A 15616-nucleotide genomic window follows, 5' to 3' on the forward strand; every position below is an offset into this window, starting at 1 on the left:
AAAAGTGAAAGTGAAGTCGCTCAGTCGAATCTGACTCTTAGTGACCCCATGGACTGCAGCCCACCAGGCTCCTCCATCCATGGGATTTTCCAGGCAAGAGTACTGGAGTGGGGTGCCATTGCCTTCTCCGTGAAATGATCTAACTTCATTGCAAATGTATGAATGAGGCTGATTGAAGGAGACGGGGGAAAAGTTGCTGACCTGAGTAACTTTGGAGATGAAATAAGAGTAGAAGCAAAAGAAACTGTGCATAATCACTATTTTCTAGTTGTACTCTAATTCTTTCCCATGACTTTACAGATTAACAGTTCTGATGATCTATACATGTGTAGTGGAAGTGAGTGAGTAGGTAAATGAACAGGTAAATGGTCATGGTTTCTCACTGTTGGAGTGGGAGGTTACAAATGAGTGAGAAGAGGCTAGGATGATGCACTTCTTAATGGATTAGAGTGGAAGGGGAAGGAAATGGGATGAATTTATGTTTAACTTAATATACATACCATATAGATGGTTACATACAGAACTATTTATAGATGTGTGTGTGTGTATGTGTGTGTGTGTGTGGTTTAGTATTTACACACACAATTTTTCTTTTGTCAGCTGAGCAGGCCTAGAAGCTACAACATCCCAATATCAGTGAGCATATCCAGCACCCAGATCTTGTTTTCCAATACCCCTCTCCAACAAAAGGAACCAGGACTCCTTGGAAAAATGGATGGTTCTAGAGTTGGGGAAGGAAATATACAAACAAGCCTGGGATCAAAAAGTAGGAAAGTGCTCACACATACACAACGCACACACAATGGTGAGGGCATATCCAAGAGCAAGGATGACAGCTGGAAAAGCTCCTAACAGCCGAAGTTGGAACAATTTGAGCAACTAAAGTAATATTGGATTATAACTCAAAGTATAAAATAAATGCTCCTGAATTCATACTGATACAAATAAGGACTAAATAAATAATCAGAGAAGACTAGTCAAATCTGTACAGAAGAATTCCAAATAATTTATGCACATAGTTGCCCTCAAGAAGTAGAGCATAACACCCAGTCCTTAAATATGGGTTGTGCGTAGTGACTTCCTTCCAAAGATTACAGGGTTGGGAGTGGATGGACAGATTCACTTTAGAAGGGAGAAACCTGACAGTCGGTGGTGTCTCAGTCAGGTAATCAAAGTTAATATCATCGGTGATAAGCCATGTTGATATCATGTCCTTTGGATACAATATGATGAGAATGGTGCTGTGCCTCTGTGGTCTTTCTCTTCAAAACATGTAACCCAAGTGTCATCACCAAAGAAATATCAGAGAAATCCCAGGTGAAAGACATTTTACAAAATACCTGAAAAGTATTTCTCAAAACTGAAGATAATAATAAAAAACACAAAAAGTGTGAGAAATTGTCATAGCTAAGAGGAGCCTAAGGAGACATGACTACTAGATAGAAAGTTTATTTTTTAAACCCATGGAAACAATAAATGTTAGATAATGCTAGCTAGAACACAGAACACCTTGAAGAGTCTACTCAAATAAAATATAGGCAGGAGGGATAAGTTGGGAATTGGGATTGACATATACACACTACTATAAAATGGATAACTAATAAGAACCTGCTGTATAGCACTAGGAACTCAGTACTCTGTAAAGACATACATGGGCATGGAATCTAAAAAAGAGTGACTATATGTATATGTATAACTGATTCACTTTGCTGTACAGCAGGAACTAACACAACCTTGTAAATCAACTATATTCCAATGCTGCTGCTGCCGCCAAGTCGCTCCAGGCGTGTCCGACTCCGTGCGAACCCATAGACGGCAGCCCACCAGGCTCCCCCATCCCTGGGATTCTCCAGGCAAGAACACTGGAGTGGGTTGCCATTTCCTTCTCCAGTGAGTGAAAGGGAAAAGTGAAAGGGAAGTCGCTCAGTCATGTCTGACTCTTAGTGACCCCATGGACTGCAGACTACTAGGCTCCTCCATCCATGGGATTTTCCAGGCAAGAGTGCTGGAGTGGGGTGCCATTGCCTTCTCCAATATTCCAATAGAAACTAGTTAAAATAAAATGTATAGAAATACTTTTTGATAGGAATTTTTCATTCAAATTCATTCATTATAAATACAGACTGAGGATAATAAAGCTGGATCTTTGGATGAACAAATGACAGAAAAGTATACATTTTAGTAAAATCTTATTTTAGGGTGACAAAATAATCTCATCAAATTCTTATTAAAAGAAGATGATTAGAAACTAGTGTGAATTATATCTTATCTAGTATCACCACTTCTAATTTAAAAATTTAAGCCTACAAATAATATGAAAAGACATTAGATGTTATTCTTGTTGAGTATTAAAACACTGGGGGAAAATGAAAATTTCCTCATGGAATAAACTCATAATGTTTTATGCCCCCAAAAGTCTAAAAAGCAGTTTAATCCCAGACCCATTCCCTGCCTCACCAGACAGGTGGTAAACTGTTCTGCACCTCAGCAGAAACCTGAAGCTTCACTATCTGAAGATAAAATAAGGATTTCCAGACAGGAAGAGAGCAGACATAGATGAGTATGGAGTATTTAAAATAGGGATGAAATGGAAATTTACTTAGTAGATGTTGAACTTCTAGGCTTCTTCTCCCACTCAAATCCCAAAGTACTAGTAGCGAGGTCCAGCAAGGACTGGATAAAAAGTCTCCCCTCAAAAATGTTGGCCCAATTACCCTAGAAAGAAGCACACCCTCCCCTCCCCCACATCCCCAAACACAAACACAGACAGAGTGTACAGTCAGATTCTGGTGTCTTCCTCAGACAAGAAGGCAAACAAGAATCCCCTGTTGTTAGGGGAGAGCCTCTAAGAAATAAAAGCACTTTGGAAAAAAACAGAGGGTTGCAGGGAGAGGAACACTTCAGGAAAAAACTGTCATGAATATCTTCAGAGAGATGGGAAGAATTTTTCTATACATGAAACAAAAAGAAGGAACTATTAAAAAGAACATGTAGAGAACAAAAATGAACTCTTAGAAGTTAAACATATAATAATAATAGAAGCTCAGTACATTAATAAAATAAAAAGACACATCAAAGATTGAGAGAAAATATCTGCAAAACACAATTTGATAGAGGCTTATGTCTAAAATATACAAAGAATTCTTAAAACTGAACAATAAAAAAACCAACCAACTAAAAAATAGGCAAAAGATGTGAACAGATACCTTCTCAAAGAAGATATATTGATGGCAAATAAACATATGAAAAGATGCTCAAAATTATATGTCAGTGACTTACAAATTAAAATAGTGAGATACCGCTATACACCTTGGAGAAGGAAATGGCAGCCCACTCCAGTACTCTTGCCTGGAAAATCCCATGGATGGAGGAACTGGTGGGCTACAGTCCATGGGGTTGCAGAGTCGGACATGACTGAGAGACTTCACTTTCACTTTTCTCTCACTATACACCTATTAGAATATCTGAAAGCCTGATCACACACACATGCTGGTGAAGATGCGAAATGACAGGAACTCTTATTTATTGCTGGTGGGAATGCGAAATGGTACAGCCACTTTGGAAGACAGTCTGAAATTTCTTACAAAACTGAGTATAGATTTACCATACAATCCAGAGATGGTGCTCCTTGCTATTCACTTAAATGAGTTGAAAACCTAAGTCCACACAAAAACCTACACACAAAGGTTTACAGCAACTTTATTCAGAGTTGCCAAAAGCTAGCATCGACCAAGATGCCCTTCAGTAGATGAATTAAAAAGTACCATTACAGCCCAGTCTCTCAGCTCCTTCACAGTAGCTGTCTCTTTGGCCTTTTTACGTCTTCATTTCCAGGACTTGAATTTACTGCCATGCCCTGAAGAAGGGAAGCTCTTTGTGGGAGGACTCAACTTCAGCCCTGATGGGCGCGCTCTGGAAGATCATTTCAGCAGCTTCTGACCTGTTTCTGGGGTGGTCAAGGTCAAAGACTGGAAGACACAGCTATCCCAGGGTTTTGGTTTCACCACCTTCAACAGTCCAGAGTGTGCCTCCGATGCTATGAGAGCCTTGAATGGAAAGTCTCTGATAATTGTCAGATCCATGTAGACCACTTGGGCAAGTTGGCCTCGGGGAACAAGAGGAGGTGACTTTGAGCCTGTGGGTGTGGTCACAGTTACTCTAGAGGAGGTGGGGACCGGGACTATGGAAGTGACAGGTATGACAGTTGACCTGGAGGATATGGATATGGACATGGAAGATCCAGAGACTATGGTGGCAGAAGTCAGGGTGGTTATGACCACTATTTAGGAGGAAATTACAGGGACAATTATGACAACTGAGATGCATGCACATCCCGTGTAGATACACAAGGAATAAAACTTCTGATCCAGGACCATCCTTCCAAATGGCTGTATTTATAAAGATTTTTGGAGCTGCACGGAAACATCTGTTTTTAGTACATCTACCTCTTTTTTCAATTGAGCTCCCAAGGTAGCTTGTTAAAGACCTTTCAGAAAGCTCCATGTGTTTTAAAATTTTTTTTCTCCTGTTTAAAGAAAAATTCTGAGACATTTGTAGAGTCTGGGTATTTTTTTCCTTTTTTACCACTTTTTCAGTTCAGGCTCCCAGTATTATTTGGTTCTGACCAAAAAAAAAAAAAAAAAAAAAAAGTTTAACTAGATGGATTGTTTTAAATAAAGTACATCTAGGAACATTTTTTAAAAACCTGTACACAATTTTTAATCATTGTTGGGAAATAATTTCCAACGGTTAACTATAAGAAATCAAGAACATGACTGAAATGTGAAGTGAAGTACTAGTCACTCAGTCGTGTCTGACACTTTGCGACCCCATGGACTGTTATAGCCTGCCAGGCTCCTCTGTGCTTGGAATTCTCCAGGCAAGAATACTGGAATGGGTTGCCATTCTCTTCTCCAGGGGATCTTCCCAATCCAGGGATCGAACCTAGGTCTCCTGCACTGCAGGCAGATTCTTCACCATCTGAGCTACCAGGGAAGGCCAAGAACATGATTACTTAGAGGTTTTTTCACTCCAGCACTCTGTCTGATTATATGGAAGTTTCTTTTTTTGTTTGTTCGGCTGTGCTGCATGGATTGCAGGATTTTAGTTCCCTGACCAGGGATTGAACCTGGGCCACAGCAGTGAGAGACGGAATTCGTAACCCCTAGGCTGCTGGGAAACTCCCTCATTTTTTTCTTAATACTGAAAATAAAAAATGTTCTGTTGTGTCTCACGTAACATTTAGGATATCCTTTACCAGGATGATTAAAAAGATGAAACCTGAAAACAAAACAAAAATAACGACACAAGCAAGTTATTTTGAAATATGCAAGTAAATACCAGAATTGTTTAAAGAATTGAAAACGGTTGCCTCTGGGGAAAAATTAATAGTGAGGATGGGGTGGAAAACTAGTTTTTGTTGTAATGACAGAAGGATTTGCCTCTTAAGCCGTGTTAGTGGCTCCCTGTGATAAAAATTAAAAAATTAAAATTAAAAAAAAAAAATGACTGTAGAGAAAGGAAGAGGCACAGATAGACAGAGCACCAACTCGGAGTCAGTGTCGTTCCAGACCTGTTCTCATGCTTTGTCTCATGCAAACCCCGTCTGACATAAAGGCATCTACCACTTTCCTATGATCCAGATGAGGAAACAGAGGCCCAGAGACGCCAAGAGCCTGCCTGGGGACACACGTCTAAGAGCTGCTCAATCTGTGCATTCCTCTGTTTCCACCACTTTCAGCAGCTCCTACCAGCACATTATTATCATTTTCTCTGGGTTAGTTCCTCTACGGAGAAAAGGTCTTCCCCCAAAGCCTTCCTCCAGCCTCTGCTGACTTGGGGACAGAACTTTGTCAGTGACTTGATACAATCCAGATGGAAGGTTCCACTTGGCTCCCAAAGCATGCCTTTTGGGAACACTGAGATTTGCAGATAAGCCTTGGGATGTGAGTGGAGAACAAGTAAATAGGAGGGGATGGAATATGAAGGCTGAGAGAAGGACAGTCACTCGGGGATGCGTGTGAGCCTGACGGAGCAGCTCCTCCACAGCTGTCAGGCCCACGGCCAGGCTTTGGGGCTCGGCCACCAGCCCAGAATCTTAGAGTCACAGACACATGCGCTCCACCCATTCACAAATTCCGGAAACGCTTTTGAAGACCCAGGGGCAGGCAGTGGGGTGGGAGCTAGGGTATGGTGTTGAATCAGACACAGACCTCTGCCTTGAAAGGTTCATAGACTAGCAAATGAGACAGAAACATGTACAGATGGATAGCCAAATATTTATGATCCAGTGGGATCATAAATAAACATTACAGGGACAGAGTACAGGAAGAAGACAAAAGAAGAGTCCTTGTTATGGAGGAACTGACATAGGGCTGGGTCGTGATAAATGAACAGACGCATGCCAGCAAAAGAAGTTGGGAGGGGCCCCCTAGGCAGAGAAAAGAGCAGGTGCAAAGGCACAGCAGCTCGAATGGATGGTGAATCACAGAAGCACAATGAAAGGAGCTCTCACGGCTCTTTGGAGCAGCCCCGTGGAGCTCGGAGGAGCTGTGTCCTGAGATATGGCATTCATTCCTGGTCACTCTCCTTCCTTGTGCTGTGACCTAAACAAAGTCATCTTGCCTCTCTGAGCCTCAGTTTCTTCCTATATTATAATGGGGATGGTTTATTTTGATTTTTTAACAACATGAAAATAATATATTACACTGTAGGGTTTTTTTGTAATTAAAAAAATGTTATGCCCATTATGTCATGGAAAACAAGGTTCTTGCTCCAGTCCTTTCTACCACTGACTCATTGCCTCAAGGAAACCTCGTTTAACCATTTATCTTATTATTTAGGTGATAAGCCTCTGAAACACTAAATAAAATGCTGATGGTTCCATTTATTTTTTAAAATATATGTTTATCTTATTTATTTGGCTGTGCCGGGTCTCAGTTGCAGCAAGAACATGGGATCTTCACCCTGCAGCTGTGGCGTGTGGAATCTTTAGTTGTAATGTGTGGATTCTTAGCCAGCATGTTGCCTGACCAGGGAACTAGAACCCAGGCCCCCTGCATTGAGAATGCAGAGTTTTAGCCACCAGGGAAGTCCTGTGGTTCCATTTGTTGATTTACGGACTTTAGGTAATCTATGGATTCCCTGGTATGACAAACAAAAATTTAGTTCACAAAACATCCTCCTTTTTCTCTTCCTCCGTTTCATCACCTGCCTGTGAATCTGTCCAGTCTATGTCTTCTGTTTACCTCTGAACATTTAAAGAATGTACTTACACTTCTATCCCTTGTTTTATCAACTCTAGTCAATATCTCAACAATCTTGAATGAGAATGAAGCTATTAACACACCTACTTTTTATTTCACTTCCCCATCTTTAACACAAGTATTCCGCTGACTATGCATTTATTTTTATATTGTCAAAAATGTTAACACTGGCATTCTATCTTCAGTCATCACTAAGTTTCTATGCTCTGTAAATTGTTTCTAAAAGTCAAAAATAGTGTTTACATTCTTATGACTACATATGGTTTCCTATGTAATCAATAGGATACTGTAATTACACTCTGAGGCAAATGTGATAACCACTACACTGCGGAAACTATAATTACATTGTCTCTATTTTTTTTTTTCTTTTTTCCCTTGGAGCTTATAACTGCCTTTCTTTTTCCTTATATCGTCTTATTTTGCCCTGTCCCTAAGTTTTTCCAGTGTCTCAAGGATAATACGGAAGCTAGAGAATTTCTAGATTGTAAGCGCCTCGGGAGCTGGCATTTTCCTCTGTTTGGGCACTGCTGTGTATCCTCAATCTGCCATCTTGAACCTGAAGTCAGAATAGTTTTCAATCTACCTCTCAAGAGTATTTTAAAACTGCAGTTGTACCAAAACAACTTTATATATGTCAAGTACTATCAATGTAAAACTGTTATTTCCATTATTTCTATTTAATTTTATTGTTTTTGTTTAAATGCAGTAAGCTTCTCCATCACTTCCCAGATGAATGACTTCTTCAAACTCTGTGTGTGAAAACGAGAGGCTCACTTTCTATATTTAGGCATCTCTGATTCCTAGAACATCTTTCCTCTATTAAGTTTACATTTTCCTCGCTGAAAGTTCTTGCTACTGGGTCTAGCTCTTCTTTCTAGTGTCTCAGAGTGTAGGGCAGCTCACTTCTTCATGGACCAGTCCTTCAGGACAGCCACATCACGACCTTCTTGGTGCTCATGTGTAGAATGTACTCCCAGCTCCTTCCTTCATCACCCCACCACGCAACTTTCCACCCTTCACTCGCCTGACCTTGCTGCCCACAGGGCAGCACCTACAACTGTCCACAGGTTCTAGGCCCATCTGAGTCCTCACAGCAGACAGTAGATTTATGAATGGCATCATTTTCTTAAACTCTCAACCCTTAAAACATCATGAGGACCAAATGTAGAAAACCACCACCTCTCTCTTTCATTTAAAATGTCACGTATCGATATTACACAAAATACGTACCAAAAGTCCAGTATTGATACTCTGCCTTAGTACTGCAATCACAACACAGCCGCCTAGCATGGAGTTGTTCTCAAACCAAGTCCTCACATCAGCTTGCTCCCCAAACTCCAGCCCAAGAACACAAGCTGGTCTGTGGTGAATTTTTCATTTGTTTGCACAAAACAGAAAAACTGAGGGCAACAGAATGAAAGTTCCATAAAGTTAAATTTATTAATGCAGAGGACTTTTCTTTATTTGGACACTCTGTTCCTCTTCCTTATTTTGGTATTAAAATAAAAAGTATCGATATTAAGATGTGTATTAAAACTGTTTTATAAAATGATGAGTGATTCCCACTCAAAGGTTCCAGGAACTACATTTTGGGAAAACTGAAGTGCAGATCAGATAATATTCTAATGGACTTCTTGGAAACTAAAATGTGGGGAGTCTTATGTAGTCTTCCAAATTGCAGACTGCGGTGGGGTAGATGGTGCTTACAGGCCCTATTCAGTCCTGTCCGACTCCTTCCAACCCCATGGACTGTAGCCCGCCAAGCTCCTCTGTCCATGGGGATTCTCCAAGCAAGAATACTGGAATGGGTTGCTATGCCTTCCTCCTGACCCACGTCTCCTGCTTGGCAGGCAGATTCTTTACCACTGAGCCACCTGAAAGACTTTAAAGATACGTTAATTCCATGTGAGAGACTCAGCCTCCAAGAATCAAATATGCTGTGTTTCCTCAAATGATGAACCCATTACAGAGAAATGACTATGGAGAACAGGGGAGAAAATGAGGAAGGGGTTTGATGGGGTAAGATCATGGAAAGCCTTCAACATTAGTTTTTGGTGTTGCCTGTGTATGAGAGGAAGCTGGGCTGAGTATGAAACATGCATGTTCCTGGGCCCCAGCTCCTGATGAGAGGTCTGGAGCAGGGCCCAGAAATGTATGTGTCTACAGACTGGTACCCGTGTGAGGGCTCTAAGGACCACACTTTGAGAACATGGAGTGCAGATGAGACCTATCCACGAACAGAAGACCTGGAAGCTACAGATATCATGCATAGACTCAAACCTCTGATCAGATTGAGGGCTAGGAGCTGAGAACCTAGAGGCAACTCCTTACAGGCTCGGAGGAATGGGGGCGGGGAAAGCGGAGCTATCTTCTTTCTATCAGAGGAGAGGACATCCCAGCAAAGCCCCTTGTCCTCCCCCTGGTGTCTGAATGAGATACTGCAAGTCAAGGCTCACAGACAGAGCGATGGGTGAGCAGCTGCCCTGGGAAAGTGGACAAGGTTCAGCTCGTCTTGCCTCTTCCAGAAAACTTCTCTTAACTTTATTCTATCATCTATGCTCCTAAAGCCCTCATTTCTGAAACACACCACCTCTCTCTACCAAGCCTCCTGCTGATGTCTCTGAAATGGTTATTTTAATGCTTGTGGGGATGTAAAAAGCTTTATCTCAGAAAGCCTTGGGGATACCTTCTAAGCTGGAGATATGCATATAGTACTTAGAGTTATGAAGATAGCAACCAAGGAACAAATGCCAGCGATGCAGCTGGACAGGGAGAAAGGGAAAAGGAAGATAGAGTAATCTCTCATCTAATACAACCAAACCTCGAGAGTAGATAAATTAGGATACAGCAGAAAGGTTGCATACTCTGACTCTCCATTTCTATGACAGTGTGCAAAAGGCAAAATCTTGCAGACATAAGTTGGATCAGTGGTTGTTAGGGAAGATTTGGGGATGAGCTGGAGAAGGTAAATGCTTTGTAATCAGACTTGGAGGCAGGAAGAGTGGAAAATATACTGGGGGGGCAGAAGTGGGCTAGAGAAAGTCCCAGAAAGCATTCTACCTCTTAGGCCATGGCATAACGGTGGGGGAGAAACTTTTGGGCCATGCACAGCACTCTCCCAGCTCTGCCTTGGCAGCTAACTAATGTCTTAGGGATGTGAGAGGCCCAGGAAGAGACGCTGCCAAGGATTTCAAGAGGGGAAGGTCATAGGATCTTGTGTAGGAGTGAGAACAACAATAAGAGCAACTGATGAACTTGTCTTCCAATGCAGGAGACATAAGAGACACGGGTTTGATCCCTGCATCAGGAAGATCCCCTGGAGGGGGGCATGGCAACCCACTCCAGTATTCTTGCCTAGAGGATCCCATGGACAGAGAAGCCTGGCAGGCTACAGTCCATCAGGTCACAAAGAGTTGGACATGACTGAGGCAACTTAGCATGCGTGCAGTACTTGACTCAAGCTTCCCACGCGCCAGGCATTGTGTGCTATAGACATCTAATCCTCACAGATGTTGTTGGCATTATTGCTGTTGTTGTTCAGTCTCTAAGTTGTGTCCGATTCTTTGTGACCCCATGGACTGCAGCACACCAGGCTTTCCTGTCTTTCACTATCTCCTGGAGTTTGCTCAAACTCATGTTCATTGAGTAGGTGACACTATCCAACCATTTCATCCTCTGTTTCCCCCTTCTCCTCCTGCCTTCAGTCTTTCCCAGCATCATTATTATCCCCATGTAACAAAGGAAACTGCTGGATCCCAGGCACGGTAGGTAGTCTGCACAGAGTAACACAGCTAAAAAGAGAGAAGAGGATTTGAACACAGGCACCTCTGGCTCCAGTGCCCTTTTGCCCTTACCCAACACCATGCAGGCCATATCCCATCATCCCAGTGATGGCAGAGTCTCTTCTGCCACCTTCCTCCCATGTGCCCATCCTGCTTTGGCTGGCATACTTCTGTTGGTGGGTACTCACAATTTCCCAGGGAAGGTCACACCACCATGGACTTGAAATTGACCTCAATGCATTTACCCATAACCCAGTTACTCCTTCCAGTCCTGAGTCCTTCATGCTGCCCATGGGGGGGTTTGCACTTCCAGCCCCCTGAAACTACATGCTTCCACATGACTTCCTTCAACCAATAGAATGGGAAGTTTTAGAAGCCAGTGTGCGGTTCACCTCTTGCTACAGTGTTGAGGGTAGTGGAGGGAGAGAGGGGGCTCTAGCCGAACTATTTCGAATCCTAAAAGATGATGCTGTGAAAAGTGCTGCACTCAATATGCCAGCAAATTTGGAAAACTCGGCAGTGGCCACAGGACTGGAAAAGGTCAGTTTTCATTCCAATCCCTAAGAAAGGCAATGCCAAAGAATGCTCAAACTATCGCACACTTGCACTCATCTCACATGCTAGCAAACTAATGCTCAAAATTCTCCAAGTGAGGCTTCTAGAGTAGGTGAATGGAGAACTTCCAGATGTTCAAGCTGAATTTAGAAAAGGCACAGGAACCAGAGATCAAATTGCCAACATGTGTAGGATCATAGAAAAAGCAAGAGAATTCCAGAAAAACATCTACTTCTGTTTTATTGACTATGGCAAAGCCTTTGACTGTGTGGATCACAACAAACTGGAAAATTCTTCAAGAGATGGGAATACCAGACCACATGACCTACCTCCTGAGAAATCTGCATGCAGTTCAAGAAGAAACGGTTAGAACCAGACATGGAACAACAGACTGGTTCCAAATAGGAAAAGGAGTACATCAAGGCTGTACATTGTCACCCTGCTTATTTAACTTATATGCAGAGTACATGATGGCACCCCACTCCAGTACTCTTGCCTGGAAAATCCCATGGATGGAGGAGCCTGGTGGGCTGCAGCCCATGGGGTTGCAAAGAGTCGGACACGACTGAGCAACTTTACTTTCACTTTTCACTTTCATGCATTGGAGAAGGAAATGGCAACCCACTCCAGTGTTCTTGCCTGGAGAATCCCAGGGTTGGGGGAGCCTGGTGGGCTGCCATCAGTGGGGTCGCACAGAGTCGGACACGACTGAGGTGACTTAGTAGCAGCAGCAGCAGCAGCAGCAGAGTACACCATGAGAAACACTGGGCTGGGTGAAACACAAACTGGAATCAGGATTGCCGGGAGAAATATTAATAGCCTCAGATATGCAGATGACACCACACTTACGGCAGAAAGTAAAAAACTAAAGAGCCTCTTGATGAAAGCGAAAGAGGAGAGTGGAAAAGTTGACTTAAAACTCAACATTCAAAAAACTAAGATCATGGCATCTGGTCCCATTACTTCATGGCAAATAGATGGGGAAACAATGGAAACAGTGTGAGACTTTATTTTGGGGGGCTTCAAAATCACTGCAGATGGTGATTACAGCCACGAAATTAAAAGACACTTACTCCTTGGAAGGAAAGCTATGACAAACCTAGACAGCATATTAAAAAGCAGAGACATCACTTTGCCAACAAAGGTCTGTCTAGTCAAGGCTATGGTTTTTCCAACAGTCATGTATGGATGTGAGAGTTGGACCACAAAGAAAGCAGAGCGCCAAAGAATTGATGCTTTTGAACTGTGGTGTTGGAGAAGACTCTTGAGAGTCCCTTGGACTGCAAGGAGATCCAACCAGTCAATCCTAAAGGAAATCAGTCCTGAATATTCATTGGAAGGACTGATGCTGAAGCTGAAGCTCCAATATTCTGGCCACCTGATGCAAAGAACTGACTTGTTTGAAAAGACCCTGATGCTGGGAAAGATTGAGGGTAGGAGGAGAAAGGGATGACAGAGGATGAGATAGTTGGATAGCATCACTGACTCGATGGATGAGTTTAATTTGAGCAGGTTCCAGGAGTTGGTGATGGACAGGGAAGCCTGGCATGCTGCAGTCCATGGGGTTGAAAAGAGTTAGACACGACTGAATAACTGAACTGAAGTGAACTGAGGGGAGGGGAGGGAGGGTGGGGAATCATGTCTGGAGGAAAGCCCCCTTGGCTTGGATTCCTAAATGACTAGGATGAGCGGAGTCCCTCCTGTCCCGTACTGGGACATGAGCAAGAAATGAGCCTTGAGTGTGTAAGCCACTGAGATTTGGGGATTGTTCATCATCACAGCCAAACCTAGCCTGTCCTGACTGACTTGGTCCCACAGAGTAAGTCACTATGCTCCAAGCCAGCACCAATGCAGCCTCCTCTGAGCCTTCTCTAAGCTACCCACTCCTGTCTTTTCAACTGAGCCTCTTAGGACTGAGTTTGCTGACTTGTCACCTGATCTTTTCTTCTGTACAGACTGCAATGTGAGAACAAGTCCAGGCGCAATTGGCAAAGCCCGTTACCTCTCCCCACCTCCTCAGCCCTCGGCCTCAGCCTTGCAGTGATTATACTGAGCTTGAGGCAGGCAGAAAAGGCTAGTCTTGTCCCTGGGTTCCATTCTGACCTGCCTGTTTCCAATTTTTTGGTGGTGGTGATTTAGTCACTAAGTCGTCTCTGACTCTTTGCGACCCCATGGACTGTAGCCCACCAGGCTCCTCTGTCTATGGGATTTCCCAGGCAAGAATACTGGAGTGGGTTGCCATTTCCCTCTCCAGGGGATCTTCCTGACCCAGGGGTTGAACTGACATCTCCTGCTTGGTAGGCAGATTCTTTATCACTGAGTCACCCAGGAAGCCTCTGGGCCCTGGCTAAAGACAGAATTTAGGATTTAGAATTAGAGTGACCTGGATTTATATCTTGGCTCTGCTACTAACTTACCGAGTTACTGTGGGCGTTACTTAACCTCTCTGAGCCTGTTTTCAAAAAAAAGATGTAAATGATAAGACCAACCTTGAGATAGTTGTATCAGCCAAGCGCCCAGCTCTTCCCTGGTATCTAGTGGGCCTGTACAGATGTCATTTCCCTTCTTTTCCTCCTAAACCCCATGTCTTTCAGGCTCACAAAGCGGGGGGAGGAGAAGGCATTTTTGGAATGAGGCCCAGGCGGCTCCTATACCATTGCAGTGCTCCCTGAGTCTCAGGCCAGTCGGAGGGCCCCTTCCACCTCCTCTCCCGGGTTGCAGCTGTCTGCTCCCCCTACCCCCATCTCAGGGGGCTGCCCCGTGGGGCTGGGAGAGAGGGAAGTGGACGCCAGGCTGCAGATGTTCAGAGCTCAGAGAAGGCTGCTGAGCTAATCCCAGGGCTGCTGGCGAGACTGGGCCAGCGCCTCAGAAGTGGGCTTCCAAGAGGCCCTCTCCTGCCTGCCGGCGGCCTGTGGCTCGGCTCGAATTTCCAAGGCCCCAGCTCCGGAACAGCTGCATGGCTTCCCCTCCCTTCCTCCGTGTTCTCTCCTCTCTTCTCCTGACATGAGTCAAGGAGACTGTTGAGCAGGGCTAGCCAGGGGTCTGGAAAGAATCCAGAAGGCTCCCAGACACTCAGCTCAGGTCTCTGAAACCCCAGGGAGCTCAGACACATGGGGTTTCTCGGGCCTCTCTGCTTGTTTCCTGCGGCTCTTCATTTGGCCAAAAACCTCAGGACTGACTTTGATGTTTGGATTGGTGTCTACCCCTTTGCTCCCTGCCTGGCTGGCCTTCCCAAGATACCTCCCCAGTGTGGCAGGCGGAGCCAGACTTGGCGGGGGGCCTCTTGGTTCAGCGGCACCCCCACCTACAAGCCTTCCCAGCCTCATCCTCCCCACCCCCAGGTCCCTAAATATCTCCCAGGGTTGAACCTCTGACTTCCCTTTCCACACCCCCATCAAAAGCCCCCCACCCTGCCCTCCAGCAGAGGTGTGTGTGTGTGGGCGCTCCTGAACATTTGGTACATGAAAAGCTTGTTTTCTTTTTTCCTCAACTATCTTGCTTTTTCCTCTCTGACAAATAAGGAAATGGAAAACCAGAGAGACTAACTTCTTCACAGAAATATGAAGTGGCAAAATTAGGATTTGAACTCACTTCTGATGTGCTGATGACTTTTGAGCCCATGGGCCCTCTCCACCCAGCCACCTGGCCTGGTCAACACCAGTCCGGTCCCCTGGCCTGGAGCACACAGTGGGGCTGCATGATTCACCCCGACCTGGACCATGAGTGTCCCACGAGCCGTGGATGTGTGTGCCCTTTCAGCTGAACACATTTGGCCAAGCGTTGGAATGAGGAGAGGATGATAGAGGATGATAGAGCTGGTGATTTAGGAAGCGGGCGATGGGAGGACCAAATCGACCACCCTCGGCTGGGTTCCTGTCTCCAGCTCAACCCATGCTCCTTTTCATGCTGGGAGCGATTCTGAGTGAACATAAGGGTCCGTGCAGGTGTGACCTTGAAGCACAAGCCAGCTGCCACTCAGGGATCTGACCCACGTCCGTATCCTCCTGGGTGGGG

At 44.4% G+C, this 15616-nt stretch overlaps 1 pseudogene; it reads left to right on the forward strand.

The window, feature by feature from the left end:
- Positions 1–829: 829 nt before the first annotated feature.
- On the forward strand, positions 830–4464 carry LOC133240262 (RNA-binding protein 3-like; annotated as a pseudogene).
- The last annotated feature ends 11152 nt before the right edge of the window (positions 4465–15616 follow it).

Source organism: Bos javanicus, chromosome 28 (assembly GCF_032452875.1).
Source record: "Bos javanicus breed banteng chromosome 28, ARS-OSU_banteng_1.0, whole genome shotgun sequence".
Classification (NCBI taxonomy): domain Eukaryota; kingdom Metazoa; phylum Chordata; class Mammalia; order Artiodactyla; family Bovidae; genus Bos; species Bos javanicus.